Source organism: Hylobates moloch, unplaced genomic scaffold (assembly GCF_009828535.3).
Source record: "Hylobates moloch isolate HMO894 unplaced genomic scaffold, HMol_V3 SCAFFOLD_11, whole genome shotgun sequence".
In the NCBI taxonomy this organism is placed as follows: Eukaryota; Metazoa; Chordata; class Mammalia; order Primates; family Hylobatidae; genus Hylobates; species Hylobates moloch.
In genome coordinates, this window is record NW_026652286.1 from 59,092,623 (window position 1) to 59,118,402 (window position 25,780).

The following is a 25,780-nucleotide window of genomic DNA, read 5'->3' on the forward strand; positions in this document are numbered from 1 at the left end:
CCGGTGATGCCCGGATCATGTATTCAAGGAATCACTCTTTCTCGAACAAACCCTACAGGAGGTTTTTAACTCAGAACTTGTTAAGAATGACTAAGCCTGCCCTGCAATGATCACTCTAGCTGCTGTCTGCTAACTGAAGGGTAAATGGCAGCCATCCAGGGAGTCCAGAGGAATTCTGACAGTGATCCCCAACACTCACTGAGGGCTTCCTTCTTACTTTGCCTGGGTTCTGCTGCTGTTCATGTCTGCACTTTTTCTTTGTTCTTGTCATGAACCAGCTCAAGTATGCCTTGAAGTTGCCTCTGACCATTGATTTCTATGGATGTTTGTTAAGGCAGCCATTTCATTTATCATTCAGAATGGGATTCTTTTGAGAATGCTATGACTAATGAAGCTGGGGCAGCAGGTGTAAGCCAGGTATGTTTTGGCCAACAAGCATGTTTGGTCACTTAATTATTAACCTTTCAAAGCACTGTATAGCGTGCAGACTGGCAGCCATCCTTGCTAATCTAGGAACAAAGGTGGGGCTGCAGCTCCCTGTGTTTCTTCTCTCTGGGCTTCCATTGTGATTCCTTCTTTGCCTGGCTCAGCATTCTGAGGGCCTCCAGTAGGGGAAGGGCATTTAAAAATCCTTTTGATGGGGTGGGGTCATTGTACATATATGGTAGACATGAGGCCATTTCTGCAAGATCAACAACACATCTGTTTTTAGTCTGGGGTTCCCCCCGGAGGAGGAAATAAACCAGCTTCCAGAACAAGAGTAAACAGGGGTTGGCCGGGCATGGTGGCTCATGTCTGTAATCCTAGCACTTTGGGAGGCCGAGGCGGGTGGATCACTTGAGGTGAGGAGTTCCAGACCAGCCCTGCTAACATGGTGAAACCCCATCACTACTAAAAATACAAAAATTGGCCGGGCATGGTGGTGCATGCCTGTAGTCCCAGCTACTAGGGAAGCTAAGGCAGGAGAATCACTTGAAACTAGGAGTCAGAGATTGCAATGAGCCAAAATTATGCCACTGCACTCCAGCCTAGGTAACAGAGTGAGACTCTGTCTCAAAAAAAAAAAAAAAGAAAAGAAAAAGAAAAAAGAAAGGGTAAACAGGATTGAGAGCTGAGATGGCAGCCTGGTATGGGAAGATGATGGCCTTGGAGTTGGGCAGACTGATTCCATAGTTGCCTAGTTCCTTATGGCAAATAAATCCCAATGCAGTGTGGTTTAAAATTTAAACCCTCCTATATGATTTAAAGATCCTCCCTCTTCTGGGTTCCAGCTTCTCAGTGGGCTCATTTGAAGCTGAGGAAGAGAGAAAGGAGACAGGCATCTTTACCTGACTCACTGCAGTGATGTTCTCTCTTCATTGCTTGCTGCTTCTCAGATAACACCAGCTCTTCTACCCTCCTTAGCCCTTACCTGTGGTGATATAACCCTCTGTCTCCTGCGCACCTTTATCTAACAGATAGCTCTTTCAAGTACACAGCCAGCAAGATGCTTCAAGCCCAGTTATCTTGTTTCCTATTTGCATAACCCACAAGAAACTCATAGGCTTGCTACACCTGTTTGTTAGTGGCTTATTGAGAATTTGGGAGGGAATATGTTTGAACCTCAACAAACTGAAGTGCAAGGGCCCCTGGCAGTATCAAATTCATTCTGTTTAAGAGACAGATGGGGAAGAGTTCAAAAAGATAGATTCTGGCCAGCTCATATAGAAATTAAGGATTCTGGAAAGGTCTTTTTAATTCATCTTACTTGCTGGGGATACAGTCAAAGGACTTTAAGTAGGAGCCCTGGTGGGGCCTAATCAGGACCGACTTATCTGTGAAGGGACAGTAGGCACAGTGTCTAGGGCCCACAGCAGTTTTAGAGATCACACAGAAACATTTATTTTAAAATCAGCAGAAGAAAGTGAATTTTTAAGCCTAATAAATGTGTTAATATAATGTTAATATATTTATCTTTATATTAACAGCCATAAAATATAATTTTTAATATTTTTTAATGGAGAAGGAGACTTATGAAGGCAAAAGCACTTAGGGACCACAAAAATCACAATGCAGCCCTGAAACTCATTCATATTTTACAATATCTCTTTGGATGCTAAATGGAGAATGGATTTTAGGCAGTGGCAATGGGAAAACTAGTGATCCAGGTAAGAAATGGCAGTGACTTTGACTTTGGAAGTAGAGGATATTGAATAGTGGTCATATCTGGAAGAGTATATATTTGAAAGTAGAGCCAACATGAATAGGTGTGGTAAAGGAGGAATCAAGAATGACTGCTTGGCTTGGGGCCTGAGCATCCAGAGGGATTCCAGGTGCCATTTGCGGAGATGGGAAAGACTAAAGGAAGAGAATTAGATTCTGCTGTGGAAATGAAAACTGAGAATTCCTGTGTCAGTCATGTTAGGTTTCAACTGTCTAGTGGACACCCAAATGCCAATGTCAAATGAACTATAGGATCTCTGATTGTGAAGCTCAGTAGAAATATCTCAAATGCAGTTGTAGATGGTATTTAAACCACAGAGAAATAATATCACCTGGGGAGAGAATGAGGCTTGAGAAGAGGGCTGAGGACAGAGTCCCAGTCCACCAACATGTAGATGTTGGGTTCAGTAGAAGAGGAGGAGGAAGAGGAGGAGGAGGAGGAGGCAGTAAGGAAGCTGGTAAGAAGCCACCAATAAGGTTAAGGACAACAAGGAAAATGTGGCCTCAAAGAAACCAAGAGAAAAAAGTTGGAAGCCAAGTTGAGGAAATGAGAGACAAAGGATGGGACGAGGTCAGATTGCACTTTAGGTTATGTTTAGATATGTCCCTCTGGCTATGGTAGGAAAGATGGGGTGGAAGGCAGGAGACCAGAGAGGAGTCTATCTAGTCCTCCAAGCCCCAGCTGTTTTCATGACAAGCAGAACCTTGCCTTGTGTATCTCTCTGCACCCACCATGCAAGCATGGGGTACTGTGCACCAGGTGTGCTTATCATGCCTGTGAATGAGGGATTGATTAACTGAATCCTCCAGGGATACTTGGGACAGCTCTGCCCACAAGAAGAGCAAGAACCCAGGCATCAATGGAGTAGTGCAAACATGGGTTCAGGGAGGTCCCCTGCCCTCCCCTCCTGCCTGGACTAATGTTTTCTGAGAGGCAGAAAGTGCAGGGTGACTCTTCACTGTGGTATTTGTCTATGTGTGTATCAAGTGTGTAAAAATACTGAGTGATCTCTTAGTCTTGATTTATCACTGCCCCTTGTCTTTGGGCTATTAAAAGGACTAAGGCCCTGTCTTCCATAAAGAGCAAGAACAGCTTTGAGAAGCATCAAGTTCCAATCCAGTGAAGAAAGACTGAAGTGTTTGCCTTGGAGAGAATGAGGAGAGTCTCAGGAAATGAAATAAACAGAACAAGGGGCTAGAATCCGAGCAGCAGCCATGGGAACAGCATCTAGTTCTTGCCATCCGATGAGCTGTCTTCTCAGGATGGCCTTCCCTGGCCATCTTCTCTGAAGTTCAGTGCCCCTCAGCCCCTTCCTTGGGCAGTTCTTATTGCCCTTCCCTGTTTTATTGTCCTGCTCTGCACTTATCACTAACTGTTATATTTATGTATTTGTCCTCTGCCACTAGAATGTAATTTCATGAGGAGAGAGGTTTTTATCTGTTGTGTCCCCACAATTAGAACAGTGCCTGGCATGTAGGTTCTCAATAAATAATGTTATTCAAATGGATGATTGAATGAATTATCCCAGATGGTTTATATAACCCAGAACATGATGACATAGGATTACTTGAGCTTGGATATTCCTTGGGTCCAAACACATCCCAGAATAAAACTCTTGTGGTGTTTTGTATGTATTCTGTTCTATTCTAGCATGTGTTACATTGCTGTTGTTATTTATGTGTCTGCCTCTCCTACAAGACTGAGCCTTGCAAGAGCAGGGGCTGAGTTCTGTTCTTCTGTGTCTTCACTTATCTATCCCATGGACTAGCACAGGAAATATTTGTGAGAAAATGAGTGTCTGTCTGTCTGTCATGACCTAGCCTGTCATGACATAGATCCTCTCCCACATCTCACAGGCAACAAGCTAGAGTTCTGTGCTATCCATCACCTCTTCTCCAGCTCCCCTGCCACTGCCCTGATTTCACCTTGTTTTTTCTCCTTTAACTATGACAGCAGATTCCAAACTGGATTCTGAGCCTCCCAGCCCACACCTGCCCAAGACATGTTCTGAAGCAAAGACCTGATCAGGCCCCTCTCCTATGTTTCCTATTGACTAGATGCTGGTTACTAGAGAAGTTTAGTTTTCTTAGCCGTGAATCCATGACCAATCCAATATAGTGATCAGATTTATCCCCCATTGCTTCCCAGAGTCATATAACCTGGCGTCTAGCCAAGTTGTACCAAACACATCCGTGTTTTCAACCTTCTGTCATTGCTCAAGCTCTCCTACCCTCCAGCTAGGTTGCCCTTTCTCTATCTTTTCAATTAGTCAATCATTCAGTTATTCATTCAGCAAATGTCCTCAAGCCCACCTCAGTGCCAGTCACTGTGTTCACGCTGGGGCTGCAGAGATGACTGAGATATATCCCTGTGCTCAGGGTGTTCATGCGTCTTCTCCTTTTGAGGTCACTGTAGTCATGACTCTTGCTGTACCTCCCAGAGTGATGAGGCTCAGCAACTACCCTCTCCACAAAATATCTTGGCCTCAGTACAATAGAATTGCCACTTTGTAAATTGAATGAGTTGAGTGTTTCCCATACATTTTAATAAGTCTTTGAGTTACCATCCTGCCTGATTATTACATTTCCTTTCTTGGATTTATTAAAACTTGCTCCACCTCCAGTTCCCTGATGGAAAATGCCATGTTTGGTAAACTAATATAGCCCCAAGCATGACTAATATCCTCTGTGGATAAGGCATTCTGGGACATAAGGACACTGTTTTTTAAAGTGACAGGTTTTACTACTCCAGGATGATTTCCAGACCAGCTGAACACAGAGTTGGAATAGAAGTGCCACCATTCTGTCTTTCTCCTCTCACAGAAAAGATGTGTTGGTTGAGTACAACATAATATCAGGAAGAATTCATTCAATTCCTTCATTGTATCTTTACTGATCAGCCTCTTTATGCTTTGTTTTGTTCTTCAAGCCGTTTAGTGTCCCAAATTCTCTTCACTCTATTTGTCTGAGGTCTCGAAAATTGTAAAATTCTATGAAGATTCATCTGCAAAAAAAGTTTAACTTGAAAATCTAATTATTTATAAGACCCACTTTTGCAAAAGAATAAAACATAATGATCATGCTTTAGTCTAAAACTCTGGACATTTATAGTTGTGATCAGATTTATTTCCATTCTGTATTTTTTCAAATGGCCTATTTTTGCCTGAAAATATAGTTTTTGAGGAGCAAGAAAGCCTTTTTTGTGATTTTTTTATTACCTTCTAACTGTGGGTTTCTGTTTCCCTCATGCTTTCTATTTCATGTATAGTATATTTTGGATCATGTTTTTCCTGACTCTGGAACTTCCTGTAACTTTTTGTATGGTGTTTCTTTTAGATACTGTTTTAAAAACTTTTTCTTTTGAAATGTGTCAATCTGTCCAGAGAATTAAGTTAATGATGTGGCTACTTTTAAACTCTTTAGATAGCTATGGTTGAAAAGACAAAAAACAAAGCAAGAAATTCTGTGACTGCAGATAGAACTTTTCTAAATGGCTGGCTGGCATTTTCGAGACAAAACTCTATACTTTTATTGAAACGCCTATATTTCTGGCTCATGGATTGTCACCATATTCTAGAAGTAAGACAAAGAGCCTTGTCTGGTGGACCTGAACACCAATTAGAGTTTCTTTTCAAGAGTATCACTATTCAGCTCTCCTGTTTGCCACTGGCCAGTTGGCTTTTTAAAGCCAGTGAAAATCCATCCAAGAATCCTGCAGTTTCTTCATGAATTTGTTCTTGTAATGAATTTACATTATGTTCAGGCAAGTATCAGATCATTCATTTATGAAACCAACAAGCATGTATTGAGTACCTGTTATGTGCCAGACACTTTTATGAATGATTTACATATATTCACTTCCCACTACAAACCTATGAAGTAGGCATTGATTTTGTATCCATGTCAGAGAGGGGCTAACTGAAGCAAGGTAACTTGCCAAAAACACACAGCTAGAAAGGGGATTCATATCTTAGCAGTCTACCTTTTGAGTTCATGCTCTTATTCTACTAATAGCAAGGTGCCATAAGACTACCGTGAGTGGAGCAACTAGCCATCCCTCCAGATTGGGAGACAGGAGCCTCAGGGAAGGCAAATACAGAACAAGAGATGTTTGATCCTTGATGAAGAGGCTTAATCCTTGATTTAATCCCTGTTAGCAACTGATTAGCACATACCAAATTACCTGCAAAGAAGATATACAAGAAAAAAATATGTGCACATATCTTCAAAGCTGCATTACATACCTAAAAACTTTGTATAATCAGTACAAGTATAAAACAAATCATGTGTGATTTGATTCATTTATACATGCTAACCAAATATTTTCAGATTTCCTTTATGCTGTGCCACATCATATGTGTCATTAATTGAAATCTATTTTGAATGGCCAACATTCAGAAGTTTCTCGAGTGCCTGGGGGTGGGGATCTAAATTTTTAAGACACACTATTGTTTCAACCATTGTTTTTCATTATAACATGATTCTGATCAATTTGTATTAATAAGTGTTTCTAACCATTTAGGAAGACCTTTCCTTTCTAAATCAACACGTAACTTGAAAAAAATAAATCAAAATTTTGAAATATCACCTTGTTCTGTAGATTCAGACTAAACGATCTCAGATTTCTTCATGTGTTGGAAAGTGTACTTAAAAAAAATCTTTCCCCAAGGCATCTTCTTTGCCAACTGGACTGACTTTTGCTCATTCTTGGATTGCCCCCTAGTGGTTTATTTAACTTATGACTATGTCCCAGATGCTCATCGGCAACTCGCGGTTTTGAATTTGTTTTTAGTTTGATTCTTTCCACACCTTCTCCCATTTGCACAGGGGGGCTTCCGAAGACAGTGTCTTTCAATGAGGGTGAGCAACGTGCAAAGTGGCCCAAACACTTAGTGGTAATCGATACATGCCGTTAATGATGGTGGTGAAATCCTTCTTTCAAGTTTGTTCTCTTACTTTTTTTCTTTGTGCTGTTTTTAACTTTGCCAACTCCTTACTTTCTTCCCTCTGTTAACATCCTACTGGAGTGGTGCCAGGTAATTTGGTGGCACAAGATGACTTACAGGCAATGCTGTGTCTCGAAAATGCCAATTAGGAATGCTGAATGCTGCTGGGCGGGAGTCCCATGCTCTCACCCATATAACAAGTCAGCACTCCATAGGCCTCAGCGAGACCCAGACTTCTTGGCTCCTTTTGGGTAGCTAAGGCTATGACTCACTGGCCCAGACACTTAAGCATCATCCAAATAGCAAGAAAAACCTTTGAGTTTCTGTAGAAAGCCAGCGAGAGGCCCAGCCAGCATCACAGACCTGACATTCTGCAGAATTCTGGGTCCAGGACACCTGCACCAATTAGACCAGAACCAAGAAACTCAGTGCAACATGCATTATTAATCCAAAACTTTTTTCAATAAGAAAAAAGCCAATTATTGGCTCAAGTTTTTTAGAGAACAGCTACACTGCTATATATAATTTATTAACTTAGTCTCTCAATATTTAGCAAGCTTGTTTAAAAATTACCATTCCCATTGGTTTATAGTGACATGAATATAAATCCATAATTTCAAAGTCAACATTCCTTTCACTGTGAACATAAGGCTTCTTAAAAGATAGTTGTGGGTTGGGGAACAGTAATGACTGTGGCTGGTGGGCACTGTTCAAAGCCAAAAAGACTGGCAGGTTTAGAAAGGCATACACTGTATATAGACACACTCTCAGTATACTACTGTTCCCCACACTTTTGCTGTATATTCTTGTCTCAAAGTATGGTATAAATTATTCCCTTAAATTTGAAAAAACAAGATGAATACATTTTCATCTTCATTTCAAAATAACCCTTTTAAATATAAAAAATTCCTCATGTTTGTTAAATCTGTTCAAAAGTTGGATTTAAATACTTTCTTCACCACATATACAATGTTTTCACCCTTAGTGCCTCATTACAATCAGTTTGGCAATAAGACCTCCAGTGCTTTATCAAAAATGGCATTCAATAGATTATAAGATTGATAAATCTGCATTGAATCAGTCTTACCACAATGAATTATAACAAAGTCCAAAAAATGTATAACTATTCATCAACACCCTTGGAACCTATGAATTATTGCAAATAATCTCCCACGTGCATATAATTCAAACATAAATTTTGTGGGGAGGGGGCGTAAAATAAATACTACAGTATTTCTTCAATTTCATTTAATGCTGCCTAGCTGGTTAAATGAAAGATTGATTACTAACAAGAAGAGTCAAAATTTTAAGGACTGTTTTCTAGGAAGGACAATTTTGCAAAACAAAGATAAGCAAGAGGCTATGCAAATACATTTTCTTGTAGTGTAATGTAATTGCTAATATGAGGTATAATCTGTAAGCAATTAATACAAATATAAGTAAGTATAAGCCACCACTAACTCACAGTCTGGTGAAAAGCTTCTCAGCTAAAGTAGTTCGAGGATAAGGTTAAGGGAAATGAGGGGTGGACAGGGCAGGTTTCCAATGGGAACATCATTTATGTGCCTTATCATTATCATCATCCTGTATGTACCAGTCTGTTGTTGCAGAAAAGTAAATCCTTTCCAAGTATGTTATACTTTATGTAGCACAGTAAAATTATTTAAGTATTACTAATGCTTCATTTGCATTTGTATTTAGATATACACATAATTATATATGCATATCAAAAACTATAAACAGAATATTAAAACACTTTATCTCATTTGAGGAAAGTTAACAGGTAAGACAAAACTATGTACTACAGAATTTTTTAGGATATCTAAACTCAGGGTAAAAACAAAGAAAAACATTTCTACCTTTTTAGTGAAGGGCTTGTGTGAAACCTCAAGCTCTCACTCAATTTTTTTTATAGATGGGTATGTTTGATGAGGATTGTGATTCAATGATTGTTTAGCAGCAATTTTACCAAACTGTAAATTCTTTTATTAACAGGCATTATAAACAGATAATACTAATCTTATTTTTAAAACCATGAGTGCCACACTGGTGAATATACAGCTTATGAATAACTTAAAAAGTATTTCTCAATTTAAAAGGCAAACCCAGCATACAAAAACTTATACTAAATGAAGAAGCTATAATATGGATACATGAACGGTGTGTCTAAAATGATATATACAGTACATAATTAATGTTAATTATGTGATCAGTACATTTTTCCATGATTCCCTTCATGCTTCACTTTCCCCAGAAACTGAATCCTGTACTTCCTCTTCTAAAATTGGTACAATGAGGTTATCCCTGGACATCAAATTATATTTCATCTATTTCATCACAAATTTAGTAAACCGATGACACAAAAATGTTTCATTTTCATATTCATCAAATATCTGCCAATGATGAAAATAAACATGTGAAAATATCCTGTAAATCCTAAGGCATACTGATCCTAGTTTTGCTACAGATTATTTCTTTATGCTAACCCTGCTGGGAAAATATTTATTGCTCTTCAGAAGACGTGCAGCACCATCAAGTGTGTGTCTAGTATAGGCTATAGCAGGACACTCTTTTGGAGCTTTATGAGTGCACAAAGAAAAATCCATTGTTCAGTTGCTGTCATTTGAGTGCAAGTATCTGGATGGCATTCACTCTGAAGTTTGACAACAGGTCCGTTTAGCTCAAGGCAGAATTCCCTTAAATGTTCATACTTCCATAACTTTCATCTTGGCCTTCAGGTGGTTCAAGAATTTTGTTAATATTGGAGCAATCTGCTCATATGTTCTGTTGAATATACTGTTGAACAGCTAGTGTACTATCTATTTCTTCAAAGGATTCGTCAGGCCAATTATAAAAATCCTGTGCCCAGCCTGTTCCGCCTCAGCACGCTGCCCCCTCCGCCATGACCATAGTGTCAGCGTCTGGGCCAATTGGCTCGATTTAATAAGTAAGAGTACCAATAATTTTTTAGAAGTAAAATGGATTTATTAAAGGATTTGAAAGAAAAAGCACTTGCTTTTATCTGAATTTTAAAAGGAGAATTGACATTACAGATGAAATAAAGATGAATACAGAAGAGAAGATCCTACTTTAAATGCAAAATCATATCTATAAAATGGGACTAGTAATTTCTTCCTAGAGAGCTTGTGAGAACTAGAGATAATGAATATAAAGTGACCAGTGAATTATCTAGCACATAATAGGGGTTCATTTATTTATTCATTCATTTGGCAAATATTTATTGAGCACCTACTATGCAAGGCACCCATTTAGGTAAAACTGAAAAATGTGTCTTTGTGAAGTTTACATGGTAATTTTCCATCCCACATCTCAAAGAGATAACAGGGGAGGAATGACCACCATCTTTTAGAGACTTATAGTGTCATTTAGGAGATGAAATGTTACGTTTTATGTGGCTGTAGAAAGCAAAACTAGAGCCAGGCACGGTGGCTCACGCCTGTAATACCAACACTTTGGGAGGCTGAGGCGGGAGAATGGCTTAAGCTCAGGAGTTTGAGACCAGCCTGGGCCACATAGTGAGACCTCGTCTCAACAAAACATCAAAAAATTAGCTGGGTGCAGTGAAGTGTGCCTATAGTCCCAGCTACTCTGGAGGCTGAGGTGGGAGGATAGCTTGAGCCCAGGAGGTCGAGGCTGCAGTGAGCTGTGATCACGCCACTGCACTTCAGCCTGGGCGACAGAGTGTGAACCTGACTCAAAAAAAAAAGGAGAACTAGGACCAATGGATGATCTTTCAAGGGCGGTGGTTTTCATAATGAAAGGAAGACCCTGTTTACAACCAGGACTGACCAAGAATGGGATGGGGCCACCTCTGGGAGCAGAGAGACATGGGCTGGAGGTGATTCTGTTAGTGGAAGTATTTCGTAGGGAATTTGAGACCTTGTATCAAGGATCTCTGCAGCATGGGCAAGGAGGGAATACAAAATCCGTGTTTCCTTCTGCCTCTCAATTCCAAGATGCTGGAACTGGGATGGGACACCAAAGCCATTGATCAGAACCAGGGCTACAACTCGGGGGTGAGTGTGGGAGTTTAAATGCAGGATCCACACTGGCTACAGCTGAACTGGAGCCACAGATTCCTGTCACTTTCTGCCTCCAGGGATCAAATATCATGGGTCTTGACCTGACCAGCCTGAAGGTTTGGGAGGCCCCATCAGGGGATGTGGGCAAGTTACTTTCCCTAAAAGAATGAGGAGGCTATATCTGGTGACCAGACACAAACATGAAGGCAGAGGGTAATAAGGATGATACATACAATTTATTCAGTTCCTATTTCTTTTACTTTAGTATTCCCAATCTGTAAAAGCATCATGAAAAAAATGTATGATTAATTTCGTTTTACAGATGAAGAGACTGAGGGTCCGAGATGTAGAATAGCTAACGTAATTTAGTGTAAAGCCAGGACTTGAACTTGCTGTCTCTGTGTTTCCTCTACTTCAGATGGCTCCCTAATGAGTAGAATGAGACCTGTGTGCCAACCCTGGCCTGGTCCTCTTGCCCCCACAACTGTGAAGCGAGAGGGCTCAACAATTTCGAATTCAATTCAACCACTACCTCCTGAATACTAACCAGGTTCCAGGACCTGGCTAGAAGCAGAGACACCAGGATAGAAAAGATAGTGTCCTGCTTTTATGGAGTTCACAGAAGAGTTGAGGAGGCAAGTTCATATGAGATTATCACAAAGCAGTGTGCTTAATGGTGCTTAAATCTTTTCATGTTTCCACATTTTCTAATGCATTTTAATGGAGAAAAGCAATGTCACATTGGTTTCATCAATAATTCAGAGCAAGGGGCTTTGGTGAAGAGAAGTCGAAGCCAAAAGAGGGCTCTGGCCTTTAGAAGAAGGGGAATCATTCAGCCTGGGCAACATAGTGAAATCCCGTCTGTACAAAAAATTCAAAAATTAGCCAGGCATGGCCCCGTATGCCTGTGGTCACACCTACTTGGGAGGCTGAGGTGGGAGGATCGCTTGAGCCTGGGAGGTGGAGATTGCAGTGAGCCAAGATCACGCCCCTGCACCTACTCCATTCTGGGCAATAGAGTGAGATCCTGTGTCAAAAATAAAAATAAAATAAAATAAAATAAAATGGAGGAAAGTAAGACCGGGGGGTGAGGTCTTTGAGCTCTGAAACTATGATGGAACCTAGTCTTTTCCTCTTTTCTTTGGAGTTCCTAAGTCCACAAAGCCCAATGAACAATGGCAAAGTACTGTGTTTGGCTATCTGACTGTCTTTTAGGAGTGCCTGCGTTATCTACTTCATTGTGATTTAAATCTTATCCTTTTCTACCATATCTCTCCTCTCAAATCCTACATTGAATCCCAGCTCACAGTGGGTGCTATATATGGACTGAGACAGAGATTTGGGTGCCAGGCCTACCAGGGTGTTGATTTGACTGGATATGGTTCCTTCACTCTGTGATACATTGGGTATTGCTAACCTAGTAAATTCGTCTTTTTGAGCCTTTGCAAAGTAAGATAGTGGAAACCTATCACTTCCTTCTATAGGCATAAGCAAATGAGGCTCAGATTACAGTTAAATATCTACATCAACAGAGCAATTCTGCAAAGAGGTTGGCATAACCAACAAGAATTCAAAGCAGAATGTGCAAGCCTCTCTTCAGTCTCCATCAATTGTAGTGAACAAAACAGGCAGGTGCCTTGGTCCACACCACTCACAGTCAAGTGGGCAAGTCAAACCTCACACAAGCCATCTCAGTTATGTCTAATGACCATAATGATGTTAATAGAAGTAATAGCTCTAGAGGCAGAGAGCAATGGAAACTAATCTAGTGTAGGGGTCAGGATGGACCTCCTTGAGGAAATACTGTTTATTCTGAGACCTAAAGACTGAGTAGGAGTTGTCCAGAGGAAGGAGGTAGTGGGGCAGGCAGTCTTTTAAGCAGAGAGAATAGCATCAATAACAAGCATGAAGCTCCAGAGGTGAGCAGAGTGTGACATGTTTAAGGAATGTAGAGGATTCCAGTGTCAGTACAGAGTAGCAGGTGGGTGTGTGGTGATGCCAAGTGGGCCTGGAGGCAAGCAGAGCCTGGAGGCAAGCATGGTAAGGATCCAGGACTATGAACACAAACCATATTCTGTTTGTGTTTTGGAAGTCTCACTGTAGAGAACAGATCAGAGAGGGGCAAGACTAGAGGATGGGGGAAACCACTAGATCAAATCATGGATCACCTTTTGTAAGCAGGGGCTTTGGAATAACAGACCTAGGAAATGGGAGCAGGTGGAGTGGGGCCCTGGGCAGAAGGAGCAGTAAAGGCCTGGGGGTTACCAGAAATGGTGAGCAGTTCACAGTGCTCAAATGTAAGTGTTGGGGGTGGAATTTGAGGCTGGAAAGGTCACCTGGGGTTACATCATGGGAGGTGTTGAATGCCAAGTTAGGCTTGCTCCTATAGAACATAAGGAGTCACTGGGGCTGTGTGACCAAGGAAGTAGTGCAGTCATATCTAAGGATGATAAAAGTCCATGAAACATGATAATAATTTCTGCATGTACAATACCACCCACTAAACGCGTTCACGTACTTGACCTCATATAAATCATGATATAATCTCATGTTGTTAATATTTTTGTAATTAATAAGTATAGCTACTATGTATTAAGTGCTCAATATTTGTTTGACATGGAGCTAAGTAGTACATATGTTATCTTATGCAATTCTCACATTCTCTCTTGTAGTATCTTTATCCTAGTTTAGAGGAGGAAGCTGAAACAGAGAGATAAGTACTCATCGAGGAACACACAGGTGGTAATAGCATAATGATGACTCCAACTCGTCAGGGCATTCTACCCATGTGGTCCATAGGCATAGCGCTTGAGGCTCCCAAGCCTTTCTGGGGTTGGGGGGTTGGGGGACAATAAGAACATTTAAGCCCCTTGCAAAACAACAACAAATACAAAATGCAGCTAAATATTGTAGAGAATCTGCAAAAACTAAAAGAACTAAAATCTAAATATCTGTAAGCTATCTCAACTTTACTAAGTCAGCTTTATTGTTTCTTTATTATGTGTTGAAATTTCCATTGCATTTGAACACAATTTAGGGTTAGATTTTCTCACATCACAAGATTTCCAGAGAATGCACAAGGATTTTCCAGAAATTACAAGCAATCCTATAATAAATAACTTATAACCAAATAATTTCAAAAACATAATTATAAAAATACATTCAAAAAACTTACATGACATGTATGTGCTTTTTAATATATTTGATATCAGCTACAGAATGTGAGAATGTCTCGGTTCTGTGATGGTTAAAATAGCTCCTGGCTGGCAGAACCAGCCTAACTGTGGGCTTCTCATTTCAGAGAACCGCTTGGATGTTATTATTCAGTTAAGATATTTATAGGATGGTCTTTCAGCTCAAATAACTACCAGGGAAAGGAGGAGGAAGAGGAGAAGAAAAGGAAAGGGAAGAAGAATGGAAGGAAGGAAGGCAAGGAGGGAGGAAGACAGAAAAAAATCTTTAAGCTAACTTTGGTATGACTGTTGTCCTCAGTGGCAGCACATACCTTTGCCAAGTGGTAAGAAATAGGCTTCTAAGATACAGGTTTGCTCCCAGATAGGTTTGGCAAATACATAATTTACTTTTCTTAGCTCTAGTACATGATACCCTGGCCATTCAGACACCATATAGGCACTGACATTAATCAAGTACCTCGGTACCATCTCCTCTGCCATGCCAGGGAAGGTCTTGCACAGGAATATTTATTTAGCTGAGTTCTTTCTCCATGACTGAGAGCACAGAAGCAGGGCTGTAGTGAATAGAGCAATGGGATTGATCAACACCTCTGTGCAAACTCCAGAATAAAAGAGACTAAAGAAGTGACTACTCAAGGTCATGCATAATCTTGGATTGGATCCTCATATTGGGGGAAAGTAGTCATAATGAATATAATCAAGGCAATTGATGAAATTTGAATGTTAATTTACTTATTTTGGTAGAGAATCTCCTTGTTTCTAAGAAAAGAGCTTTGAAGTATCTAGGGGTGAAGAGACCTCTTTGTTACTATAGTGATAATAATAATAGTTCTTACAAGAAACTGGACACCCTCCTGCTGGAAGCTGGGGACATGGTTAATGTCTCTCTTTGTGCCCAGGGACTCTACACTTCCTGGATGCCCAAAGCATACCATATCCACAACTGCCAGGGAGTAAAGAAGACTCAGAGGGTCCTAATTCACGTCATAGTATGACTTGCTGATGAGGAGAGTGGGTGGGGATGTTCCAGAATTTGAGGGGTGGTGGCTAGAAATTCTAACATTCAAGGCAGTGAAAGTAGGTCACTTGGCTCTAACAAGGCAGGATTTGTGAGCATCAGGGACTTTTCTGAAAGTAGAAAGACAGGACAGGCCATTTTAAGGAACACCTTTTGTAAGGACACAACAATCTCAGAGCCATCCAGCACTTAAAGTGAAAAATCACCATGGCACATGTGTACCTATGTAACAAACCTGCACGTTCTGCACATGTACCCCAGAACTTAAAGTATAAAAGAAAAAGAATGTACTACATAAGCATTTGCTATGTATAGAGAATATGTAATCTGAACAGAAGACTTCAAAAGTTAAGCAGGGCAGGGAACAGAGCTGAGAGACAAACTGGGACCAGAAGAACAGGACAGGCATCTGAAAAATGGGTTGCAGGCCAGACACCGGGCAGCTCAACCTCAGATCAGGAAACTCAAGACAGGTAGGGATAACGGGTTTGAGCTAAGACTGGTTTTAAGGTAATGAATTATATCAAAGTTGCCAGAGAATATGTGCAAGTTTTTTCCCATCATTCTGAGTATGTGCAAAAGGAGCTCATTTGGAAGAAGGAACCCCATTTAGCTGAACAAAATTAAGTAATTCAGTTATGTGTGCAAAGTTTCTTCTTGGCCATGTTCCCCAGGATGGATGAACTGGCAATGGACTTGCATTCCCACCATAAACAACTAGACAACTAGACACAATGTGTGAAACACATGTTTTAAGACATTGGATAATCGGCAGCATAGGAATGTGCCCCTAGAAAAGAAAAACAGGTGAGGCGAGCCTACTCTTCCCCTGCTTTCAGCCTAGAAGTGCTCCCCAGACCATTTTATGGGTGGGGGACCCCAAGCAGAGCATGGCCTTCTTGCTGAGTTGAGAAGGCAGAGATCATGGAAGCTGAGATGGCTGGAATTTGTGAGGCAAAGTACCACAGAGTTGGATAACATGTAGAAAGGAATTACGGAAATTTCCCGTGAGCTGATGTGGACTCATTTCAGGATATACCGCTAAATTTTAAAAAGCTAAACAAAAGCAAAGGACAAAACCATATATATAGTGTGCTAATTTTGTGTAAGAAAGAGGGGAAAATAAAACATAGATGTATCTCTTATTTAAAAATTCAGGAAAAAGCACCAGAAGTCTATATAAGATCCCTCTGAATTCATGGCTGAGTAAGCCATGCATATGTAGGGAGAAACTCCATGAGGCCAAGTGAAGAACAACCAACAAGCTGTGAGCCAGACAATTCCCTGAGCAAACAGCTGGGAGACATTTGAATTCCAATGATCAGACAGTAAAGGTTGCACTAAACATGGGGATATTCAGTAGAGCCTATGAGAAAGGTCATGCCTCAGTAGTAGGGCTAAACTAGTCCTAGAGTAAACAGTACTTCAGAACTGCTCTGATAAAACATACTAACAAGTATCAAAATGACCAAGATGATCAACAGGCAACTTATCCGTCTGCCAGGACAAAACCAATACTCTTTAAAGGAAGACAAAAATCAAGCACTCAACATATAATATACACAATGGCAAGCATTAAATAAAAAATTAAATTCAAGGCTTCAGTGTGCTTTGATCACACCACTGCACTCCAGCCTGGGCGACAGAGTAAGACCTATTCCTAAAAATAAAAAGTACTAGACACAAAAGCAGAACCAACCAGATCAATAAAACTGTTGCCTAAAAGGGTTGGGGGGTAGTGAAGAGGACAGAGGAAGAAGTGGCCCTTCTCTGGATAGACTTTTATATACAGTTTTGAATTTTGGAAGCATGCTAATGTTTTACATATTAAAAAATAAAATTAAATCAATAAGAATGTGGAAAAACATATTAGAATACTGGGGAATAAAAGAACTAATCCAATAACTTCCAAGTAACAATCCAAGGCTTCATGAAGCCTTCACTGACCTCTCTATCCCACAGCTCTCTCTCTCTCCTCTGAACTCCAAGAGCAAACTCTCTCTCTTCCATTTATTCATATTCAAACCTAGTGACTGGCATATGGTATAAACACAGACTTGGAAATCAGACAACCTGGTTCCAGATCCTGGCTCTCTCAATTGCCTATTACAGGACATGAGCAGATGGCAGATGTGTGCAGTAAATAGATCATGAGGGGAAAATGCCTGGCACATAGTTTTCTTATTTATTTATTTATTTATTTACTTTAAGTTGTGGGATACATGTGCAGATTGAGCAGGTTTGTTACACAGGTATACATGTGCCATGGTGGTTTGCTGCATCCATCAACCTGTCATCTAGGTTTTAAGCCCCGCATGGGTTAGGTATTTGTTCTTTTTTTTTTTTTTTGAGACGGAGTCTCGCTCTGTCGCCCAGGCTGGAGTGCAGTGGCGCAATCTCGGCTCACTGCAAGCTCCGCCTCCCGGGTTCACGCCATTCTCCTGCCTCAGCCTCTCCGAGTAGCTGGGACTACAGGCGCCCGCCACCACGCCCGGCTAATTTTTTGTATTTTTAGTAGAGACGGGGTTTCACCGTGGTCTCGATCTCCTGACCTCATGATCTGCCCGCCTCGGCCTCCCAAAGTGCTGGGATTACAAGCGTGAGCCACTGCGCCAATGCTCTCCCTCCCCTTGCCCCGCATCCTCCAACAGGCCCTGGTGTGTAATGTTCCCCTCCCTGTGTCCATGTGTTCTCATTGTTCAACTCCCACTTATGAGTGAGAACATGCAGTGTTTGGTTTTCTGTTCCTGTGTTAGTTTGCTGAGAATGATAGTTTCCAACTTCATCCATGTCCCTGAAGAAAACATGAACTCATTCTTTTTTATGGCTGCATAGTATTTCATGATGTATATATGCCACATTTTCTTTATCCAGGCTGTCAGTGATGGGCATTTGGGTTGGTTCCAAGTCTTTGCTATAGTGAATAGAAGCACATAATTTTCAAAGAATATTAGGCCTTATAGTAATTACACAGCAGTGTTGCAAAGACTGTGATTTCTGCTTTGTGATGTTTCTTTTGATGCTATTTAATTATCCTGCCTTCATTTATTTTAATTTACTATATATATTATATATTTCATTTATCATATAGCCTGCCTTCATTTATTCAATTATCCTGCCCTTATCTTAGGGAGATATTACTCCTGGTGTACACCCACTGTGATATTATTGTAATATACTAGGGAGATATTAATTTAATATCACTGTGGGTGTACACCCTGTGATATTAGAAGTAATATTCTAGAGAGATATTACTCCTAATGTAACAGTGGGTGTACACTGTGATATTATTCATGATATTATTCGTAATATACTAGGAGGATGTTAATTCTAATGTCACAGGGGATGTACACCCTTTGATATTATTCATAATATTTTAGGGGGATGTTATTCCTAATGTCAAAATGGGTATACACTCTGTGATACTATTCGTAATATCCTAAAGAAATGTTGCTCCTAATTGTAAAGGGGGTGTACACCCTATGATATTATTCTTAATAGCCTAGGGAGATTTTACTCACAATGTCACAGGGAGAGTACACCCTGTGATATTATTTGTAATATCCTAAGTAAATGTTACTCCTAATGTCACAGGGAATGTAAACCCTGTGATATTATTCATAATATCTTAGAAAAATGTTACTTTTAATGTCACAGATGGCGTACACCCTGTGACATCACTCATAATGTCCTAGAGGGATGTTACTCCTAATGTCACAGTGAATGAACACCCTATATTATTCATAATATCCTAGAAAGATATTACTCCTAATATCATAGTGGGTGTACACCCTGCGAAATTATTTGTAGTATCCTAGGGAGATATTACATTTAATGTCACAATGGATGTACACCCTGTGATATTTTTCATAATATCTCAGGGAGATGTTACAGCTAATATCACAGTGGGTGTAAACTCTATGATATTATTCATAATATCCTAGGGAGATATTGCTCCTAATATTACTGTGGGTTTATTCCTGGTTATATTATTCATAATATACTAGGAAGATATTACTCCTAATATCACAGTGGATGTGCACCATGAGTGTACACTTTGTGGTATTATTCATATCCTATAAATATTACTTATAATATCACACTAGATGTACACACTGTGACATTATTCATAATATCCTAGGGAGATATTACTTCTAATATCACAGTGGGTATACAACATGTGTGTACACCCATTGTGATATTATTTGTAATATCCTAGGGAGATATTACTTTCGATATTATTATAAGCGTATACCCTGTGACATTATTTGTAATATCCTTGGAAGATATTACTTGTAATGTCACAGTGGGTGTACACCCTGTGATATTATTAATAATATCCTAGAGCAATATTATACCTAATGTCACAATGGGTGTACATACTGTGATATTATTTATAATACCCTAGGAGGATGCTACTTTTAATGTCACAGGCTGTGTTCACCCTGTGATATTATTCTTAATATTCTAGGGTCATGTTACTCCTAATATCACGGTGGGTGTACACCCTTTGATATTATTCATAATATTATATGCGGATGTTAACTCCTAATGTCACAGAGAATGTGCAACCTGTGATATTATTCATAATATCCTAGGAAGATGTTAATCCTAATGTCACAGGGGATGTACACCCCGTGATATTATTTGTAATACACGGGCTGTACACCCTGTGATATTACCTGTAATATCTCAAAGAAACGTTACTCCTAATGTCACAGGGGGTGTATATCATGTCTGTAAACCCCCTGTGATATTATTCATAATATTCTATAGGAATGTTACTCTTACTCTTACAGGTGGTATTCATCACGTGTGTACACCCACAGTGATAGTAATCATAATATCCTAGAAGGATGTTACTCCTAATGTCACAGGGTGTATACAGTGTGTACACACCCTGTGATGTTATTCGTAATATCTTAGGGGAATGTCACTCATAATTTTACAGTGTGTGTACACCATGTGTGTACACCCCCTGTGATATTATTCATAATATCCTAGGAGGATGTTAGTCCTACTGTCACAGGGGGAATACACCATATGTGTACAACCACTGCAATATTATTCCTAATATCCTGGGGGGGTGTAGGTTTCAATGTCACATGGAGTGTACACAATGTGGCTACACCTTCTGTAATATTATTCGTAATATCCTAGAAAGATGTAAATCCTAATGCCACAGGGGGAGTACACCATGTTTGTAAACCGCCTGTGTTATTATTCATAATATCCTTGGGAGATGTTACTTTTAATGTCACAAAAAGTGTACAAAATGTCACAGGGGGTGCACAGCTTGTGATATTATTCATAATACCTTAGAAGGATGTTACTCCTAATGTAACAGGGGGTGTACACCCTTTGATATTATTCGTAATATCCTAGGGCGATATAACTCCTAATATCACAGTGGGTGTATACCATATGTGTACTCCCTTGATGATATTTGTAATATCCAGGGTAAATATTGTTTCTAATATCACAGAGTTTGTACATTCTGTGATATATTTCATAATATTTTAGGGAGATATTGCTTCTAATATCACAGTGGAAATACACCATATGTGTACACTCTGATATTATTCCTTATATCTTAGGGAGATATTACTCCTAATATCACAGTGGGTGTACATCCTGTAGATATTATTAGTAATATACTAGGAAGATATTACTCCTAATATCACAGTTGGTGTACACCCTGTGATATTATTCATAATATCCTAGGGGGATGTTAAGCCTAATATCACAGGGGATGTACACCCCGTTACATTATTATTAATATTCTAGGGCAATCTCACCTTTAAAAGTCACAGGGGGTGTACACCTTTTGATATTATTTGTAATATCCTAAGTAGATGTTACTCTTAATGTCACAGGGGGTGTTCACCCTGTGAAATTATTTGGAATATTGTAGGGGGATATTACTCCTGATGTCGTGAAATTATTTGTAATATACTAGGAAGATGTTACTCCTAACGTTACAAGGGGTGTACACCCTGTGACAGTATTCACAATATACTAGTGAGATATTACTACTAATGTCATAATGTGTGTACAGTTTGTGATATGATTGGTAATATCCTAAGGGGTTGTTACTCCTATTGTCACAGGAGGTGTATTCCCTATGATATGATTCGTAGTATCCTAGAGGGATGTTACTCCTACCTCACAAAGGGTGCATACCTTATTATATTATTCTTAGTATCCTAGAAAGATGTTACTCCTCATATCGCAGGGGATGTACACCCTGTGATATTATTTGTAATATTCTAGGGAGATGTTACTCCTATTGTCACAGAGGGTGTACAACCTGTGAAGTTATTCATAATAGTTTTGGGGGATTATTCATAATATTTTATGGAAATGTTACTCCTAATATCACAGGCACTGTACACCCCATAATATTATTCACAATATCCTAAAGGAATGTTACTACTAATGTAACAGGTGGTGTACATCCTGTGATATTATTCCTAATATTCTAGGGGGATGTTACTCCTAATGTTACAGTGACTGTTCACACTCACTCGTAATATTTCAGGCAAGTGTTACTCCTAATGTCACAGGGAAAGTACACCATGAGTGTACACCCCCTGTGATATTATTAATAATATTCTATGGTGATGTTACTCCTAATATTACATGTGCTGTTCACCATGTGTGTACAACCCTGTGCTATTATTCGAAATATCCTATAAGGATGTTACTCCTAACATCCTAACATCACAAGGGGTATGCACCGTGTGTGTACACACCCTGTGATATTATCCATAATATCTTAGGGGGATGCTACTCCTCATTTTATAGGGCGTGTACAACATGTGTGTACACACCCTCTGATATTATTCATAATATCCTAGCTAATGTAACAGGGGGAGTATATGAAGTGTGTATCCTAGTGGGTGTTATAGCTAATGTAACAGGGGGAGTACACCATGTATGTACAACCCCGGTGATATTATTCCTAATATTTAGGGGGATGATGCTTCTAATGTCACATGGAGTGTATACCATGTGTATGCACCTTCTGTGATATTATCATATATCCCAGGGAAATATTATGCCTAATGTCACAGGAAGTGTACAACATGTGCATAAACTGCCTTTGATATTATTTGTAATATCCTAGGTGGATGTTACTTTTAATGTCAAAAAGAGTGTACAAAATGTCACAGAGGGTGTATGCCTTGTGATATTATTCGTAATATCCTAGAAAGATGGTAACCCTAAGGTCACGGAGGGTGTCCGCCCTTTGATATAATTTGTAATCTTAAGGTGTACACCCACTGTGATATTATTTGTAATATCTTAGGAAGATATAACACCCTGTGTGTACACCCACTGTGATATTATTTGTATTATCCTAGGAAAATATAACTCCTAATATCATAGTGGTGTACCCCATGCATGTACACCACTGTGATATTATTCATAATATCCAGGGTAATTATTACATCAAATATTACAGAGAATGTGCCCCCTGTGATATTTTCATAATATCATAGGAGATATTGCTTCTAATATCAGAGTCAGTGTACACCCTGTATGTACACTCTGTGATATTATACCTTATATCCTAGGGAGACATTACTCCTAATTTCACAGTGGGTGTACACCCTGTGATATTATTCGTAATATCCAAGAAAGATATTATTCCTAATATCACAGAGGGTGTACACCCAGCGATATTATTCGTAATATCCTACGGGGATGTTACTCCAAAACTCACAGGGGGTGTACACCCTGTGATATTATTCATAATATTCTAGGGGGATATCATTTTTAAAGTCACAAGGGGTGTACACCCTGTGATGTTATTCATAATATCCTAGGAAGATATTATTCCTAATGTCACATGGGGTGTACACCCTGTGATATTATTCGGAATATTTTATGAGGATGCTACTTCTAATGTTACAGGTGGTGTACACCCTGTGATATTATTCATAATATCCTAAAGAGAGGTTACTTTTAATTTCAAAGCGGGTGTACACCCTTTGATATTATTCGTAATATCCTAAAGAGATATTACTTCAAATATCACATTGGGTATACACATATGGTGTACACCCTGTGATATTATTCACAATATTCTAGAGAAATATAACTTTTAATATACAGCCCCTGTAACAATAGGTGTAACATCCTCTTAGGATATTACAATAATATTACTATGTGTATACACCTACTGTGATATTATTTGTAACATCCCAGAAAAATATGACTCTAATATCACAGTGGGTGTACACACTGTGATATTATTTGTAATATCCTAGGGGGATGTTACTCCTAATGTCACAGGGTGTTAATACCACCTGTGACATTATTCGTATTATTCTAGGAAGATGATACTCCAAAAGTCATAGGGGGTGTACACCCTGTGATATTATTCATAATATACTAGTGGGATATTACTAATAATGTCAAAATGCGTGTACACCTTGTGATATTATTTGTAATATCCTAAGAGGATATTACTTCTATTGTCACAGGGAGTGTATTCCCTGTGATATTATTTGTAATATCCTAGATGGATGTTACTCCGAATTTCACAGGGTGTGTACACCTTCTTATATTATTCATAATATCCTAAAAAGAGGTTGCTCCTCATGTCACAGGGGATGTACACCCTGCAAAATTATTTGTAATATCCTAGGGAGATGTTAATTTAATGTCACAGAGGAGGTACACCCTGTGAAATTATTCGTAATAGTTTTGTGGGATGATACTGCTAATGTCACACGGGGTGTACACACAGTGATATTACTTGTAATATCTTATAGAAATGTTACTGTTAATATTACAGGGGCTGTACACCCTGTAATATTATTCATAATATCCTAGGGGAATGTTACTACTCATGTCACAGGAAGTGTACACCCTGTGATATTATTCGTAATATCCTAGTGGGATGTTACTACTAATGTCACAATGCATGTACACCCTGTGATATTATTCGTAATATTCTAAAAGGATGTTACTACTAATGTCACAATGCATGTACACTCTCTGGTATTATTCATTATATCCTCAGGGGATGTTACTCTTAATGTCCTATGGGGTGTACTCCCTGTGATATTATTCGTAATATCCTAGGGGGATATTACTTTTAATGTCACAGGGAATGTACGCTTTGTGATATTGTTCGTAATATTCTAGAAAGAAGTTACTTTTCATGTCACAGGGGGTGTACACTCTGTGATATTATTTGTAATATCCTAGGGGGATGTTATTCCCAATGTCAGAAGTTGTGTTCACCCTGTGATAATTCTTACAATATCCCAGGGAAATGTTACTCTTAATGTCACAGGGGGTGTACACCGTGTGTTTACACTGCTTGTGATATTATTCAAAATATCCTACAAGAATGTTTCTCCTAATATTACAGGTGGGGCTCACCATGTGCGTACACCCCTGTGATATTATTCGTAGTATCTGAGAAAAATGTTACTCCTAATGTCACAGGAGGTATATACCATGTTTGTACACACCCTGTGATATTATTTATAGTATCTTTGGGGGATGTTACTCCTAATTTTATAGAATGTGTACACCATCTGTGTACACCCACTGTGATATTATTTGTAATATCCTAGGGGATGTTGCTCCTAATGTCTCAGTGGGAGTACACCATGTGTGTACAACCCCTGTGATATTATTCCTAATATCCTATTGGGATGTCGCTCCTAATGTCACATGGAGTGTACAACGTGTGCACAACTTCTGTAATATTATTTGTAATATTCTAGAAAGATGTTACTCCTCATGTCACAGGCAGTGTACACCTTATTATAGTATTTGTTATATCCTAGGGGAATGTTACTCCTAATGTCACAGGAGGTATAAATTATGTGTGTAAACCGCCTGTGATATCATTTGTAATATACTAGGGGAAAGTTACTTTTAAAGTCACAAATGGTGTACAAAATATCACAGGGGGTATGCACCTGGTGATACTATTTGAAATATCCTAAAAGGTTGTTACTTCTAATGTCAAGGTGGTGTACACCTTCTTATATTATTGGTAATATCCTACAAGTTTGTTACTCCTCATGTTATAGGGCGTGTACACACTGAAATTATTTGCAATAGTTTTGTGGAATGTTACTCCTAATGTCACAGGGGTGTACACCCTGTGAAATTATTCATAACAGTTTTGAGGAATGTCACTGCTAATGTCATACGGGGTGTACACACAGTGATACTATTTGTAATATCCTATAGAAGTGTTACTCCTCATATCACAGGGGCTGTACACCCTGTAGTATTATTCATAATATCCTAGGGAGACATTACTCCTAATATCACAGGGGTGTACACCCTTTGACATTATTTGTAATATCCTAGGAAGATATTACTCCTAATATCTCACTGGGT

At 39.3% G+C, this 25,780-nt stretch overlaps 1 pseudogene; it reads right to left on the minus strand.

The window, feature by feature from the left end:
• Window positions 1-9,483: 9,483 nt before the first annotated feature.
• Window positions 9,484-25,780, minus strand: part of LOC116476170 (olfactory receptor 7E24-like) — a 37,103-nt pseudogene continuing 20,806 nt past the window's right edge.